This window comes from Equus caballus, chromosome 15 (assembly GCF_041296265.1).
Source record: "Equus caballus isolate H_3958 breed thoroughbred chromosome 15, TB-T2T, whole genome shotgun sequence".
NCBI classification, from domain to species: Eukaryota; Metazoa; Chordata; class Mammalia; order Perissodactyla; family Equidae; genus Equus; species Equus caballus.
The window spans coordinates 27479547-27496321 of NC_091698.1; the positions used below are offsets into that span (position 1 = coordinate 27479547).

A 16775-nucleotide genomic window follows, 5' to 3' on the forward strand; every position below is an offset into this window, starting at 1 on the left:
GCGTCACGTCTAGGAATAGCCTCGGAGTCAGGCCAAGTCATTATAGACGATGAGTAATCCGGTTAAGTCATTTCTCTAAACACCATTCCTTGTAAGAGAATTAAAATATCAGCTTACATCAGGGGCGAGGCGGGCTCCGGGGACCCGGCGGGCGCGCAGCCACGAGGGGGCGCGGCGGGCGCGCTCGGCCCTGCCGGGGGCGGGGCTGGGCCCTGGGATGGGGCCCGCCACAGCTCGCCTCAGTTTACCTCGTTGTTCAGGGCTCCGGGGACAGTTTGGGGCTGCCTCCTCTCCGGAGAATCGGTGTCCTCCGTGGGGGCGGCCTTGTGAGGTGAATGAGACAGAGGGGACTAGGCCAGGCGGGGCTGGGGTTCCCTTTTATTCAGTGTCCCCGCTTTCTCCCGTATTCCAGAGGCAGTATCTGGACAGCTGCGGGCCCGCTGTCAGAGCGAAGGGCTGGGGAACGGCCTGGGGACACTTAGAGAGGAGAGAGGGGCCCCAAACCTCCTGGGAGGTGCCGATTTCCCTCTAGACTTGCAGAAAAGTCGTCGGGGGACGGGTGGCCACCAGCGCAGCTTCGGTGTCCTGAGGGCAGGCCTGTGAGGAATCGGGGAGGGCGAGCTGATCAAGAAGCAGCCTGTCCGCCTCTGGAGCCTGCCCTCTTAGCCGCGAGATGGGTCCCAGCCCCAGCCGTGAGCTGGACACAGGTACCATCCCACTCCCGGTGGTCCTAACCTAGACCCTTGCCAGGTCGGTCCCCTGGGGCCCAGAGACTTCCCACTGGCTTCCCCCACTGGTCCCCTAGGCAGCAAAGGAAACAGTGACTAAGTGCTTGAGGTGGCCTTCGCAGCTCTAAGCTCTTTACACACATCCAATCTTGCAATGTTAGGTACATTTTAAATTCCCTTTTTACCAAAGGGCAGAGGCAAGCACAGATAGGTTCACAGCTTCCCCAGGAGGCAGTACTGGCCCTCAGCCAGTCCGCTGGAAGAAGACCCCCCACCCCGGAGCCAGGCCAGCTGCTTCCAACCCTGCACCCTCGCTGACAGGTGACCTTGCATGAGTTCCTCCCCATCTCTAATCCTCAATTTCCCCACGTGTAGAATGGGCTTAGCAATACCTATCTTGCAAAATTAGTGTGAGGGTTAGAAATAACACAGCCCTTCCACAACTGATCACTCTGTTGTGTCAGGGGTATCCTCTGGCAGCCTCCAACGGAGCAGACTTGGTGTGCTTCTGAGCCTGCGCAAGAAAAGAGGAAAGGCATAATACTTAAATAAACCCTCAGGGACCTGACCATCTCTTAGCACAGCAGGCATCCTCCTACACCACAGGACGGAGCCCTGGCTGCACAGCTGGCCCGTCTGCACAGCCCTGTCCTGTGTGTGCCCCAGGGGAGGCCAGGCTGAGGCCCCAGACCCTGGCCTTGGTGACCTAGGGTAGCTTTGAGACTCCCTGCCTGATCCAGTTTTCCAGGTTTTCAGGTCGTGGCTTCAAAGTCCCAGGGTCTTAGGGTCTGGCCAGGATGGCGAGAGGAATTGTGGGTAAGGTAAGTGATTCATCTCCAACCTGAGTGGGCCCCTCAACCCTTTCAATCCTGGAAACCCAGGCTTCGGGGGGGGGCAGTGCTCTAATTCCTGCTCCCCAGACGAACTCATGGGACTTTACTGACATCAAAACTAAAGCTTCCAGCCCAGGAGTTGTCTGGGGCCCCCTGGCTCCAAGAACTCAAGATCCCTTAGAGGTTTCACGCTCTCCCCACACCTGTCCCCACTCCCACTCCCTTACCTGAAGGCCAGGCCTCTGATTTCGTCATCTGGGTATTATCCACCGTGCGACTGCCACCGGGGGGCCTGCGCTCGCTTCCTGCCTTCCCCAACAATGTTTGTTTGAAACGGCACCTGGTAGGGAGGACCCCAGCGGAACTCGGGTCTAAATGGTCTTGTCTCCACCCCAGGCTCTCCTTCCTTCCTAGTCTGCCAACCAAGGGCTTGAATTCTCCCCACGCCCACTGCACATCCTTTCTGGAGCATGTCTGCAAATCTGTGTACACACACCTGTGCATTTGCATGTGCATCCTGCGTGCAGAGGAGCCCATATCTCACACTGGGAACACACATACATATGTACGTACTCAACTAGAACTCACTGGAGAGCCCGCAGCCCCTACGGCTTCCTTCTCCCCATCTGGGGCACCACCTTGGCCTACCTTGGACACCCTGAAGGGGATAGATGGTTGTCCAGCATCCCCTGCCTCTCCCCAACTGCCTACCTGTGCCTTGGTTTCTTCAGCCATAGGGCTGGCCTGCTTCTTTCTGGATTTTGGATTTTGCTTTGTTACAACTGCCTTCCCTCCCTGTGTTGGCCTCGGCAGGCTCTTCTGGACCTGCCTGGGTGGTACTGGACACAGCTGAAGGCAGAGGGCTGCATGCAGCTGGCCTCTCTGGGTGTTGGGCCTGGGGTAAGGACTGCTCTTGGGCATGGCGGTGGCTTGGCATCCACCCCTACCTGGAAAATCTGGCAATACAGCCACACTAGGAGGACTGTCTCCCCAGTGCCCCATGCCCTATTCCTGACATCAAATGTTTGCATGTGCTGTTCCCTCTCTGCCTGAGCCCCCTTCCCTAGCTCTGCAGGTCCCGCCATGTCCACCTAGCAAACTTCTGCTCATCCTTCAATGCTCCGCCTGAAGCAGGCATCCACATCCCCTCCAGCGCTCCCAGCATACACCTCTGCTGTGACATTTGTCACACTGGGGCTCCTATGGTCAGTCCCACGCCATCATGGGACAGGTCCTTCCTATTGGCCTGTACCATGCTGCTGGCAGGGCCACAGCACCCAGGCCACTGCCCTTCCAGAGAGGAGCCCAATGTTCAGAGGAGCCGGATGTCTGAGGTCCCACAGTAGGTTCAGGAGACCTGAGAGTTGGTGAATAAAGGAGTTGGGAAGGAAGAGGAGAAAGTGAGCCCCAGAGGGTGGATGCATGGCAGGTGCTCAATGACGATCCATGGAAGGGGAATGAAGGAGAGGAATGAAGGAAGAAGGGGCAGGATACCTATTTCCATCTCCTCCCATGCCTCCCCACATCACCACGGGGCATCTCGTCCTTCCCCAGGGCAGCGCTTCCTAATTTTTAAGGGCAGGATATTCTACGATATTTTAGCCTTGAGGTCACACGTGCTCCCTCCTTCCTGGACTCGCAGGGCTGGGTAACTGCAGAGGTGGTGGTCACTCCATCCCTCTGGCCCCAGGCTGGCAGCTCAGATCAGAGCGCCACCCTGGGTCACCTGCTGCTGGACCTAGATGGGGCCCGGGAGCAGGATCTGGGGCTGTGGACGTCACTCAGGGCAGTGGTCCTCAGCCCCCTCAGGAGCTCAGAGCCCCAAGCCTGACCCACTGGTCTCCACAAGAGGAGGTTCCAGGCACCCAGTAGCCTCACTCCAGTGAGTCTGAGGCCCGCTTGTGGCTGAGCAGAATCTGCCTTGGCAAAGCGGGCAAGTGACGGGCATCTTTCTCCATAAGAAGACAAGTGCCCCAAATCAGTTGCGTTCTTCACGTTCAGTTTCCTCATCTGTAAAGTGAGGATGGCATGATAACAGCCCTCACGCCTCTCAGTGCGGTTCTGCGCCCTCCATGAACCATTTCTCATAAAGGGCTTAGAACCGCGCCTGGCAGGAGAAAGCGCTCCGTCAACACCCGCTCTCATCCACAGCCCAGGGCAGAGCGAAGGCAGGCCCGGGGACAGCTTGACTGGGGGAGGGAGACAGGAAACCTGGGTCCCAGGTCCAGCTCCAACACTGCAGATGGGCCCCTTGGTCCTGGAAAGCAGCTGCCCACTCCATTTCCCTCCTTCTGTTCCTATGTGTCATATTTTATTGGCTTTGGGGGCTTTTTTTTTTTTTTCTTTATCAACAAGGGCTACATGAAACCCCTAATATTCTGGTTAAGTTTTGAAACAGCTCAGAAATCCCCTCCTCCCCTTGTGAGTCAGCGGCAGGAGCAATAAGCAGAACTGCTAGTGGGCTGCTGCGAGAGAAATTCTGCAAAATAACAGCTGGGCGGCCCTGTGGCCCCAGGGATTTGAAATGGGGGCTCGGAAATATTAGGGTGCGCTGGAGAAGCACTGAGGCCTGAGGGCCCCGCGGCCGGCGGGGGCGGGAGGGAGGCCACTAAACCCTGAAAAAGACCCCGGTGCCCGCCCCCTCGCGTAATTTGAGATAAAAACAACTTTGAACGATTAAATCAGGGTAAGGAAGTCCCACGAGACTGACTTTTCCCGTAACTGGCGATTTCGATGCTCGTTTGGAAACATCACATTCTTTCCAAGCATTTTTCTTTTTCTATTTTGGTGCGTTAAGCACGTGCTGCGTGCACTGAGCCGGCGCCCCGGTCCTCCACGATCCGGGAGGGCGCCCGGGCAAGGAGCGGCCCCGGCCCTGCGGGGAGGGAGCGGCCCGCTCCGGGCACCCGCTGCCACCTGGGCGCGGCCCGAGCCCCGGCTCCTGGGGGCGAGGTGCGCTCGCGGAGCCGGGGGAAGACGGGCGGGAGGGGGTTTCGGAAAGCGCTTTCCTTGCCCAGCCGGATCTGAGTCAAAGCGCGGAGCTGGTTCAAACCGAAAGAATAATTCGGTTAGCCGAGGCCGCCAATATTTCTCTGGGGCCCAAATTACTGCCAGGCAGGAGCGCCAGGGCCGCAGCGCTACTGGCCCCTCGGGCCTCGCTGAAAGCCCCGCGCCCCCACCTAGTTCCTCTTTTCTCCAGATAAGGGGCCAGGGAGGGCTGGGGGCTGAAAGGGCCGACTGGAGGGGAGGGTGTCTCCTCCAGCCCCAGCGGCTCTGCTGGGTGCCCAGGGTGGTCCCTGATCCTCCTTGAGCCCCAGATAATTGGGGCTCTCTGGCAGTGATGAATGAGACCTCTACCTGCCCCGATAGCGCCTGCCCTGCACCCACCCTTCTCACACTAGTCAACAAGTCCTTCATGCTTCTGTGCGTTTGCACCCTCTGTTCCCTCTACTTTTCCCACTCCCCCAGCTTGCAAATTCCTGAGTACCCTCCTGGGAGTAGAGGCATGAAGCTTTTCAGAAAATTTTCTCTGGGGCCACACTGTGGCCAAGTGGTGAAGTTTGCACGCTCAGCAGCTCAGAGTTCGCTGCTTTTGATCCTGGGTGTGGACTACACACCACTCATCAAGCCATGCTGAGGTGGTGTCCCACATAGAAGAACTAGAATGACTTACATCTAGGATATACAACTGTGTGCTGAGGCTTTGGGGGAAAAAAAAAAGAGGAAGACTGGCAACAGATATCCGCTCAGGGCCAATCTTCCTCACCAAAAAATACTTTTTTAAAAAAAGAAAATTTTCTGGAAGTCTCACATCAACACTCCTGGAGGTCTCTAGCCCTGCTTAGAACAGGCCTGGCTTCCCATCACAGAAACGAGCTAGAAACCAACTTGAAAAGAACCACTGAAGTAGGTTCAACATCCCTGACACCAGCCCCCTACCATCAATTTCGCTTCCAGGCCCCTTAGCTTGGCGAGGCTTGCCCTCTGGCCAGCATCCTAGTGGACACAGTGAGGCCCAAATTAACACGGTTTTTTTGAACTGACGTTAATCCAGAGAAACATTCATCTATATATAGTAGTTAATCATCTCTTTCAGGCTAGACTACCAGGGCACAGTGGGCCAGGTGGGGCCCAGGGGGCTCCCCTCATCGGCTTATCCAGCTTGACACCTGTGTGGATTCTGACCCTCCAGACTCAGCAGCCCCAGCCTTTGCAGTCACAGAAATTCCCTGGCTCAGGGACCCTGCTGGACTCAAGTTCGTTCTGACCTCAGGACAGGTGTGGAAAGGAGAGGCTGATGGCTCATCTTCCTGGGCCACCCAGAACACCTGGCCTGGGCCTGCTGCCCTGCCGTCTTGGCCCAGCTCGCTGACTCAGCGCAAAATTCGCCCTGTAAGCAGGACCATCGTGAGCTCCAGGCAGGGCCAGCCACATGGATGCTCTCATGCGGAAGAGTCCTGTAGACAGCGAGGTGGCTGTGGCATAGAGGGCCTGACTGGTGTACCTGACACACAAGGACAAACACAGAACATGGCCAAGCTCAGGGGCACGCAGGGTCAGCTGAGCGTCTGAGGAGAACACAGATGCCCTCCCGCCACCCCCACCCCCGGCCCTGTACAGGGCAGTGCTAGTGGCTGGGGGGGGGTGGTGTGCAGGGCTGGGTCAGCATAGCCACTGACTTATCAGAACACCTGGCATTGTCCCCGTGTGGTTGTCATATTGTGGGGAAGTCTGGGGAGGGGAAGGCACCAGGGTGGCCCTGTGGCCCCTGCTAATCCTGCTATCGAAGTACGTCAATATTATAATAAGTGGTTTAGAGCAGGGAGGTGACCAGTAATCCTCAGGAGAAAGCTGGGGGCATCTCTGCTTTAAGGAGCTGAAGGAGAACTGGGAGGCTGGACAGGGAGCAGAGGTGGTTCTGCCTTATTCTGGTACATTCTGGGAGGCCTCTCTGGCCTGGTTCCATTTTTTTTTTCTGCTTTTTCTCCCCAAAGCCCCCCAGTACATAGTTGTATATGTTTTAGTTGTGGGTCCTTCTAGTTGTGGCATGTAGGACGCCGCCTCAGCATGCCCTGATGAGCAGTGCCATGTCCGCACCCAGGATCTGAACCCGTGAAACCTTGGGCTGCCAAAGCACAGTGCGCGAACTTAACCACTCGGCCACGGGGCCAGCCCTTGGTTCCATTTTTTTTTTTTTATAGGGTTTTATATTTTTAAAGGGTTGTGAAAAAAAAAAAACAAAGAACATTTGACTGAGATCTTAATCCCAAAATATTCACTATCTGGCCCTTTACGTAAAAAGTGCTGACTGCTGATTTTACAGATGGGAAAGCTAAGCTCCAGAGAGGGAAAGTGACCCGCTCGAGGCCACACTGCAGGTTGGTGGCTGAGCGCTGTCTTGTGCCTGCCACCTCTGCTTTTCCTTCAGCATTGCATGACTTCAGGGAGGTGGCCTGTCAACCCTGGGTGAGCTGCTCGTGAGAGCAACAGGGTGGAGAGGGGACCCAAAGGGATGCTTGTGCCCCTAATGGCGGCAGATGCTTCATGCCACCTCCTTGGCAGTTACTTTGAATGAGGTATGTTTTGCTACCTTATACCTGGGGATCTCCAAGCACATGACTGAATTCAGAGAATGCAGTAGCTGGCTTCTGTACATTTTTTTCCCTGTGGTCTGGCCTGTTTATCAAGAGCTCTGTTGATCAGAATACTCGAGTACGTGCAGGCACACATATGCAGGCGTGTGCAGGGGCCTTCTGGGGAAGTGACTTTTCTGGGTAACTGAGGGTTAACTGGAAACCTGTGTTCTTAGCCCTTGTTGAAAATTTTTCTACAAATGATGAGCATTTCCCCAACTTAGTATTTTGAAAAGTTCCACCACTTTCTAAATATGTGACCTTGGTCAAGTTACCTAACCTCAGTAACCTCAGTTTCCTTATCTGTAAAACTCACAGAGCGATACCTCGCTAGGTTGTGAAAGGCACTAGAAAGAGGAGCGTGTGTTCTCTAGAAGCGGAGCCGCTCTCACTGCGGTTGTTATTGTTATCAGCTGGTCAGGGAGCTGCAGGGTCGGCTGAGGCTCTGTGCTCAGAGTTAGGATCACGGGTTGGATGCCATTGCACATTCTGCATGTGGCGACATGGAGATTGGCCAGAATTGGCATCCATCTGCAGTTTCTGTCCCAACTAAGTCCTCCCAAGGAGAGGGTTTTCTTATGATTTGCTGCTTTCTCATAAAAACCAATGCGGTCGGGACTGCCTGCAACAAACTGAGGACTCTTGGCCCGGAGCCTGACCGTTCTCTTCATTTGAGTTTGTTGTGCCTCCTCTGGGAAGGGGTCAGCAGATAAAGGGCAGGGCTGGGGCTCAGCCTTCCCGACGTTCCATCCCACCCCCACCCCGTCCCATCCTCCGTGCACACAGCCCAGGACCCACTGCCATGCCAGAGGCCAGCCAGGAAAGAGACAGGGAATGGGGAGCCTCCGAGAAGGCAGGAAGGTGCAGGGGTGAAGGGCACCCTGGTCCAGGGAGAAAGCTGAGCAGGTTCTGGATTCCCAGCAAGCACTGGGGGATCGGGAGAGGAGGCAGGGTTCGGGTCTTGGTCTTGGCCTGGTACGTTCTGGGAAGCTTTTTTTGACTGGCCCCCAGGTTGGGGAGTTAAGGGGGCTGCCTGAAGTGGGGAGCCCAAGCTCTGTGGAATGGCTCCTGTCAACCGGGGAGGGGGAGGAGGCAGCCACAGATGGGGAGGGTGGCCACCAGGCACCCCTCCCTGCAGGGCCCGCTGCCCTCTCGTCTTACCCCTTCTGCTCCAGCCACTCGTCCCCTGGGGGATGAGGCCGAGGGGGTTGCTGAGGCCAGGAGTCATGAGTCGGAGGCACAGTACCCATCTTTAGTCAAAGAGAATGGCTCAGAGCCACATCAACTCCCAGCCATGCCCCTTACTCTGTGGCCTTGGGCAGGCCCCTTAGCCTCTGGGCCTCACTCTCCTTATCTGTAAAATGGGAATACTTACCTCTTGGTATTGATGTGAAGACAGTGAGGTTAATGTGTGAAAAATCAGCCTCTTGTGGATCACTAGGCTTACAACCTGCATCCTGCCCTCTTCTCAGAGCTGGGCAGAGTTGCATCCGGCCCGGGGGTAGGCAGGGCCTTAAAGACCTGGGCGGAGAACCGTCGGCTTTCGTTTCTGGGCTGAGGGACAAGGGCTTTCCCTGGTCCTCATGTGTTTTCAGCTCCTCCTCAGTGCCCCTCCAGCTCAGTCTGCCCTAGCCTCTCCACTTCCCTCTCTCCCTCCACAGCCCACCTGCGGCCCCCAGCCTTCAAACAGAGGCCTGTGGGCTGGTCCAGGGCCTGCAGTGGACCTCAGGAAGAACTTGCTAGGGGGACCCACTCCCCTTAGACCTACTTTTCTCCGCCTGGAGAGGACATCCTGGCACTAGAGGTGCACCACCAAGCCTGAGCTCCTGCACACCCGCAGAAACTGGAGGGGTTGGTGAGGGGGGCAATGCACATACGGTGTATTGAACAGTAGAACGCACGCGTGCTGAGCACATACTCTGTGCAAAGACAGTGCCACTCTGAGGAGGGGGAGAGAGTGTGCAAAAAGTATTCTTGCTATGGATAATAAAAATACCACTTTGTATATGTATGGCCTGGAAAACTTCACAAGCACTTTCCTACACTAGCTCGTTTTCATCCTTGCCGTAATAGTCCCTGATTTCAAAAAACTGATAATTTAGTTCCTGGAGAAAGTTGTGAATAACTGCAATGCAATGCTGTGAAGGCAATGTGAGGGGGAAAAAGTCCCTAATCTTGAAGTACCTATAGGTAAGGACTTGAGTCATGGTCCTAAAGACAGTAGGCAATTAACAAATGTACGTTAATTTGTTGTTAATGGAGTTACGTGGAAGAATCCTGATTTTGATGGGGTCAGCAAAAAAAAAAAAAAAAAAAAAAGACATTTCCCAGCATCCCTTGCAGCTAGGGGTAGCCTTGAGATCCTGTGCTGGCCAATGACATGTAAGGAGAAGTCAGCTGGGGATTTCTACGAATTTGACTTTCCTGATATAGGCCCCGCCCCTTCCTCTTTGTCACTTCCTTTTTCTTCCTGCTTGGAAGGTGGAGAGGGGCTGAGGTGAAGTGGCTATCTTGAAACCATGAGGAAGAAAGCTGCTTGCCAAGGAAGCAGAACAGGAGGCTGAAAAGATGCTGGGTCTTTGATGATTTCCTTGAGCAGCTGCATCAGCCTGGACTTCCCACTTGGGTACTTCTTGTCCTTTGAACAAAAGGAACCCTGTCTGGTTAAGCTGCCGTCACTGGGTTTCTGTTATGTGAAGCTCAATGCAATTTGAAATGGAGTCAGAGGGCAGGTGCCGGTCCCCCCAGGCACCATGCTAGCTATGGGGCTCTTGGAAACTCATTTACCCTCTCCAGGTCTGTTTCCTTATCGGTAAACCAGATGTTGGATGATGTAACGTTTACATTTTTTTAAAGCCCTTTTCTTTGCTAATTTATAATATGCAAACATGCAATACCCATCCAAGCATCTATGAATGTGTTGGGGGATATGATTTAACTTACAAAAACTCAGATTACGGCAACCCGATGTCTTACGGAGCACAGCTGCCCTCAAAGTAAGGGACCACAGCTACTGTAGGTTTAAAGGAAATGCATCTAGGACAGCTGCCACCCCTTGGGCTCATGCATCTGTGGCAAGAAAAAAGTGGCTTTAATAAAAACATCTGGCTATGCACATTTCTGCTGCCTAACAAGTGTGCAATTATTCCCCCAGAGTGAGGGCACACTCTGTACCGCCTCCTTCAGTTTACAGGTGCTGGTGGGTGAAGGATTATGTCTAGAGTTAGACCATGTTAAAGGAAACATTGTAATCTCAAAGCTTCTGTGTTTCTGGCAATGGAGGCCTGGAGTCATAACTCTTTGTTTAACATCTCCCACTAAGATTGTGGCTTTGCCAGTTTTTCCTTGTAATTCTGTAAATATTTGCTGTATATATATTTTTTTTTCATGTTTTTTTTTTTGTTTGTTTGTTTGTTTGTTTGTTTGGAGGAAGATTAGCCCTCAGCTAACTACTGCCAGTCCTCCTCTTTTTGCTGAGGAAGCCTGGCTCTGAGCTAACATCCGTGCCCATCTTCCTCTAGTTTATACGTGGGACGCCTACCACAGCATGGCTGCCAAGCAGTGCCATGTCCGCACCCGGGATCCGAACCAGCGAACCCCGGGTCGCCGAGAAGCGGAACGTGCAAACTTAACTGCTGCGCCACCGTGCCGGCCCCAATATTTGCTGTATATATTTTAAAGTCATTAGGTGCAGTCAGGTTCAAGATTGTTTTATCCTATCGGTGAATTATTCCTTTTATCATTACATGGTGTCTCTTCTCCCTAGTAATGACTTTTGCCTTAAAGTCAATTTTGCCTGGTATTAATATTGCCACATCATCTTTCTTTTGATTAGTGTCTGCTTAGTGTAGAGATACTTCCAATATTTCTGTGTCATTATGTTTTAGGTATATCTCTTATAAACAGCATATAGCTAGAGTTTTAAAAATGTAATCTGAGAATCTGTTATTTAAGTGGCAAATTTAGTCTATTTACATTGATTCTTATTGGCGTATTTGGATTTAATCTGCTATTTTATTTCTCTTATATTTATCATGTTCTTGCCTTGCTTCTTTTTTCCTTTTGCTATCTTCTGTTAGATCAAATTTTGTTTATTCTCACCCCCTTCCCGTGGCTTGAATATTACACATTGTATTTTTTTTTAGTGGTTAACTTATATCTCTGTTATGCATATTTGACTTAACAAGAGATAAAATTAGTCACTATCTTTATGCTCTTCCCAAACGATCCCAAGGATCTTAAAAGCTTCAACTCCAATACCCAACTCCCATTTTCCATGTATTGTTATCTATATTTTATCTGCACCTTAAAGATTTTATTTTTCCTTTTTCTCCCCAAAGCCCCCCAGTACATAGTTGTGTATTTTTAGTTGTGGGTCCTTCTAGTTGTGGCATGTGGGACGCCGCCTCAGCCTGGCCTGATGAGCGGTGCCATGTCCACGCCCAGGATCCTAACCAGTGAAACCCAGGGCCGCTGAAGCGGAGCGCACGAACTTAACCACTCGGCCACGGGGCCGGCCCCTGCAGAAGATAAATGCCTTTTTTTTAATCTGAAGATTCATGCTTTTTTTTCCATTCTAGAAATTTTTCATCCATTATTTCTTTGAATATTGCAAATGTTATCTCTCTCCCCATTCATTCTGAGTTTTTCTTCTGGAACTCCTGTTAGTTGTATATTGGACCATTTTATTTTATCATCCATGTCTCCTAATCTCTCTTTCAAATGTTCCAGCCCTCTGCCAGGGTGCTGCATTCTGATGACTTTTCTCAGATCCGTCTTCCAGTCAGTTCAGCTGTCTCATCTGCTGCCTTCCTGTCCACTATGTTTACAAATTCAGTGTCTATATTTTTCATTTCCTTGGCTCCTTTTCAAATGTTTCCTCCTTTTTGACTCTTTTTACAGTATCCTGTTTCTTCATTATCCCTTTTATTCCTCCCTTTATATTTTTAATTATTTTTTTTAAAGATTTTATTTTTTCCTTTTTCTCCCCAAAGCCCCCCGGCACATAGTTGTATATTCTTCGCTGTGGGTCCCTCCAGCCGTGGCATGTGGGACGCTGCCCCAGCGTGGCTTGATGAGCAGTGTCATGTCCGCACCCAGGACTCGAACCAATGAAACACTGGGCCGCCTGCAGCGAAGCGCGCGAACCTAACCGCTCGGCCACGGGGCCAGCCCCAATATATTTTTAATTATTTTAACATGCTAGCTTGATATCTCTTTCAACTTGTCCTGGTCTCCCAAGTTCTTGGAGATGACAATTTTCCTATGGTCATACCTGCGGACTCTCCTTCCCAGTAGATGGAAGTTGATTCTTCGTGTGACTTCACTGGTGTTTGTGAGCTTGTCTTTGGTGAGGTGCTTCTGTTCTGGGGGAGTGCTGTGTGTCTCTGAGGTTGTGAAAATGGCCTCAGGGACGTTTTGTATTTTTTTAAGCCAACTGCTCCAAGGGCTCCTCAGGGGGATATTTCTGTGTTATTTTTCAGCTTGGGAATTCCTCACCCATGGAGAGCATAAGTTTGGATGCCACCTCCATGAATAGTTCAGGTTACGTGTTTTGACTTTTCCCAGGAATCTTTTCTCCCATCCGGAGTCATATGCCAAGCAAGCATTCACGGTCAGTTCCCTCGGTTCCTGACGGGCAGCCCTTCCAGGGTTCTAGCTCACACAGGGGGCTCAGGTCCGCTTCTTCTTAAGGCCACACCTCTTTTATGTGTGTGTACGTGTGTGTGTGTGTATGGGGCTTGCTTTTCTCTATTGAGGTAACACTGGTTTATAACATTATATAAGTTTCAGGTGTACATCATTATATTTCCACTTCTGTGTAGGATACATCATGGTCACAAAGACTAATTACCATCCATCCCCGTACACAAGGGCCACGCCTCTTGACCCCAGGTGGGCGTTGACTCTTCAGCCCCTGTGGTTAGGGCCCATATCCAGGGTCAAAGCTCAGCTCTGCCTCCAAGTTCTCTCTGTACACCCGACACCTGGGTGTGTCCCCACCCTTTTTTCAAGTTCCACTGTGATTCTAACATCTTTCAGTTATATTTTATTCTGAATTTCTCCGTGTTTACAGGGGGAGGGATGTCCGTGTTAGTTCAGCCCATGACATTGCCGGAATCTGAGAGCAGTGGTCTTGATGTTTGGCAGAGCACCCCAGGGAGCCTGGGGGCCTGCAGTGTTCAGCCCGGGGACGGCACTGGTTCAGAGAGGGGTGTGACATCTCTGCAGGAGAAATAAACAGGCACTGCAGGCTGAGGAGATGGAGCTGGCTCGACAGGGAAGGGTATGAGCCTTAGGTGGGTGAAGGACGTCCACAGCTTACAAAGAGTGGGCAGTGAGGAGTCCTGGGGGGCAGAACATCCCAGGATCTTGGAAACAGTGGTGGGGTGAGCTTCGGTTTCACTCTGTTCTCTGGGCTGAGCTGCACTACAGCGCCTTGGTCCCCTCAGACAGCACGACCCCACACCTTGAGTCAAAGTCGCTGCTCACAAATGCCCATATCAGTGGCGCTTGAGTAAAATCAGAGAAAAAGAGTCTATCTGGGGTGTGTTGGGCTGTGGGGAAGAAAGTGCCCACAGGAAAGGACATGGGGGAGGGGAATTCAGCAGAAGGAAGAAATGGGGCAAGGAGGAGCAGGGAGAAATGTGGGGCCTTAGCCGAACTGCCCACGCTGGAGTCCCTATGGCCTTTGAGGGGACGCAGTGGCTTCCCCTCTGGACCTAAAAGGAGGGCTCCGGCTTTTTCCCTCAGCCGTAAGAACAGCACATCCCCCAAAGCGAGAGGACTGGAGGAGCTTGCAAAGGGGCCCCACGCTCAGAGTGACTCCCACAGACACAGGCTCCCTCTGCAATTCCATCCTAATTATCTTTATTTCCAGAATTAGTAAAACGGGAGAGAACTTTGGGATCAGGCTTGGTTTAACCTTGACTAATTACTCAGCCTTCTCCCTCAGTTTCCTCATCTGTAACGTACCAGGGGCCCACAGTGGGTGGATGGCAGAGACATGCTGCCGACCACACTAAACTATTCCGTGGTACCTCTCGCAGGGCTGGCACATCATGGCCCCAGGAAATGTCTGCTGACTGACCAAAGGAATCAATGAGTTAATGAAGTCCCCAGTGAGGGCACACACCAGGGATTGGAAACGTGTCCACTCACAAACGGAGAGGATGAAGTGCACCGGGCAAACTGTCCGGGCGTGCACATGTGGTGCCCGAAGCGCACACCTGCATTTAGTGGCCTAGAGCCCCACGGTGAAATCAGCCCTCAGGACAACTTAGGCCACGGGGACAGAATTCGAGGACCCCTAGAGAGACAGAATGAGCTGGAGCCTACTCTGGTGATGGACATTTGGAGTCCCAGCTCTGCCACGGGGGCAGGGAGCTTCAGGGGACCCGGGGGAGGTCACTCCTCGCCTGGGGACTGTGCCATTGGCCCGGGCACTGGACACAATGACAATGGCCAAAATGAGCATTGACAATGGGCAAAAGCGCCAAGGAGCAGAAGGAAGATATTCTCTTCCCCTCTGTGCTATTTTGGCTTTGGGGAGGGGTCAGAAGGACCTCCAGGGAAACTTGAAAATTCTGCTGGAGACATGGGCGATCTGTCTTCTGGCCACAGAGCTGGTTCTCAGCGGCAGGAGCTCCCCTCCCCTCCATGCCCTCACAGCGGAGTTCACGCGGGCTTGGTGCCCAGGTGCTGCGCACACAGCATGCACGCGTGTGGCCATGCACACGGCCTTCTCATGCTCCAAGCCTTCCTTCCTTCACCCCGAGCCCCTCTGGCTGCCACCCCCACACCTCTCTGCCTGCATCCTACAACTGCTCGTTTTTCTCCGATATCCACGCCCTGGTTTCAGGCTGGGCGCAGGACCGTCCAGAATGAAGGCTACATTTCCGAGTCCTTGTAGCTCGGTGTGACCACATGACCAGGCTTTGACCGATGGGATGCGAGCTGAAGGAGGGGGCCGTGGGAAGCTTCCCGGCGCGCCCTGCCTTGGCCCCTTCCTCCTGCTGACTGTGGGGCAAGCACTGTGGGCCCGTGGGGAAGGGCAGCACCCAGTGAGGTAAGCAGAGGTCAGAAGCGGCCTGGACTTGATGGCTCTGTACAGCGGAGCCCCCACCCACCCGCCGTGCGCTGTGAAGGAAACGAACCTCTATCTTGAGCCATTTCGAGCCTCTGTCACTTGCAGCTGCCCTCACAGCCTCAGGCCCCATCACTCACACCCCCAGCTGCCCAGCACTGCCCCCTGGCTTGGCCCCCAGCCCTCCTATGGCGCTGTCTCGCAGACCACTGACCTCCCCCTGGACACCCCAGTGGCCTCTTCCTGGTTGTCATCTCACCTGGCACTGGGTTGAGCTTGGTCAGGCTGCCTCCCTCTCCTCCCTCTCGGCCCATCCTTAGCTTCAGGGAGGCCACACTCCTGGCACCTCCCGGGTCTCTGACGTGCCTTGCCAGTGTCCTTTGAGGGCCCCAATTGCTGTGCTTGCCCCTGTCATGTTGGTTCCCCCAAGGTCTGCCTGGGATCCTTATGGGGATAGAAGCTAGACTGGCCTTCTGGAGGCGAAGGGGGTGAGCTGGGTTTCTGGGCGAAGGTAGAGCTATTGTCTTCCCAGGCGCCAAGCCGGGCCTTGCCTCCTGGCTGGACATCTCCCAGGCCACATGGCTGGGCTCGTGTGGACGTGTGTAGGCCACTGCTCTGCTCTGGATGGCTGGCAAGACCCTCTTCCCCTGCCCCAGCAATCGCTGTCTTCCTTAGTTTCTGAAACAGCGCTGAGTCTCCCTAGACTCATGTCTGCGGAGCCGGGCCAGGGCTGGCCCTCACCCTCCTGCCCGCCGCCTCCTGGCAGACGCTAGCTCCTCCCCACCCCCCAGCGTGGGCTGCCGAGGCCCCTCCCGGGAGACTGGCTGAGCCAGGGCTGCCAGGCCGTGCTGGGTCAGAGGGCCGCAGTGCGTGATTCACTCCCCAGTGAGCCCACCGGGGCTCCAGGGGCCCCCGCCCTCCAGCGGGAAGACAGAGGGCACACCCAGCGCCCCAGGAAAGGCGCTGATGTCGCCTCCAGTAAGGGGAGGCTGCCCCCTTAATGGGAAGAGCTGGTGTTTACCTCTGAGCGCAGTTCCCTGTGCCAAACGTTCCCCTGTTCAGTCCTCTGAGCAGCCCTCAGGTAGGCCTCTCTGTGCCCATTTTGCAGATGAGAACGCCAAGGCTTAGAAAGGGCCATTAGCTGGCCCAGGGGTTTATGGCTGTTTGGTGGTGAAGGCAGGATTCGAACCCAGCTCTGTCTGGCTCCACAGTCTGTGCACTTACCTGTTCCATCGACCTCCTTCCTTGGTAACTCTGAAGGGTCCATCAGATTTCTCCAGCTCAACACCTGGGCTGATCTCATCCACCACTGTGTGACCGCGACTCTGGATCTGTATCCCCAGCCCGTCCAGTGGCCTGAGCGTCCGTTCAGATACTCAGGTGCCCTTGAGCCATCTAACTCGACTTACAGCTGCCTCGAACTCCGATATCCTGAGCTCGCTCTAGTCCTCCCAGACTTGCTCTCCGCAGGACTGTGTCCCTCCCCTGCTACCTG

At 53.7% G+C, this 16775-nt stretch overlaps 1 long non-coding RNA gene across 1 annotated transcript; it reads right to left on the reverse strand.

The window, feature by feature from the left end:
• Positions 1-248: 248 nt before the first annotated feature.
• Positions 249-2010, reverse strand: LOC111768191 (uncharacterized). The gene is made up of 3 exons (XR_002800367.2): positions 1789-2010; positions 1121-1242; positions 249-597 (listed from the first exon to the last, which is right to left on the reverse strand). It is a non-coding gene; the product is annotated as an uncharacterized lncRNA (long non-coding RNA).
• Between the last annotated feature and the right edge of the window lie 14765 nt (positions 2011-16775).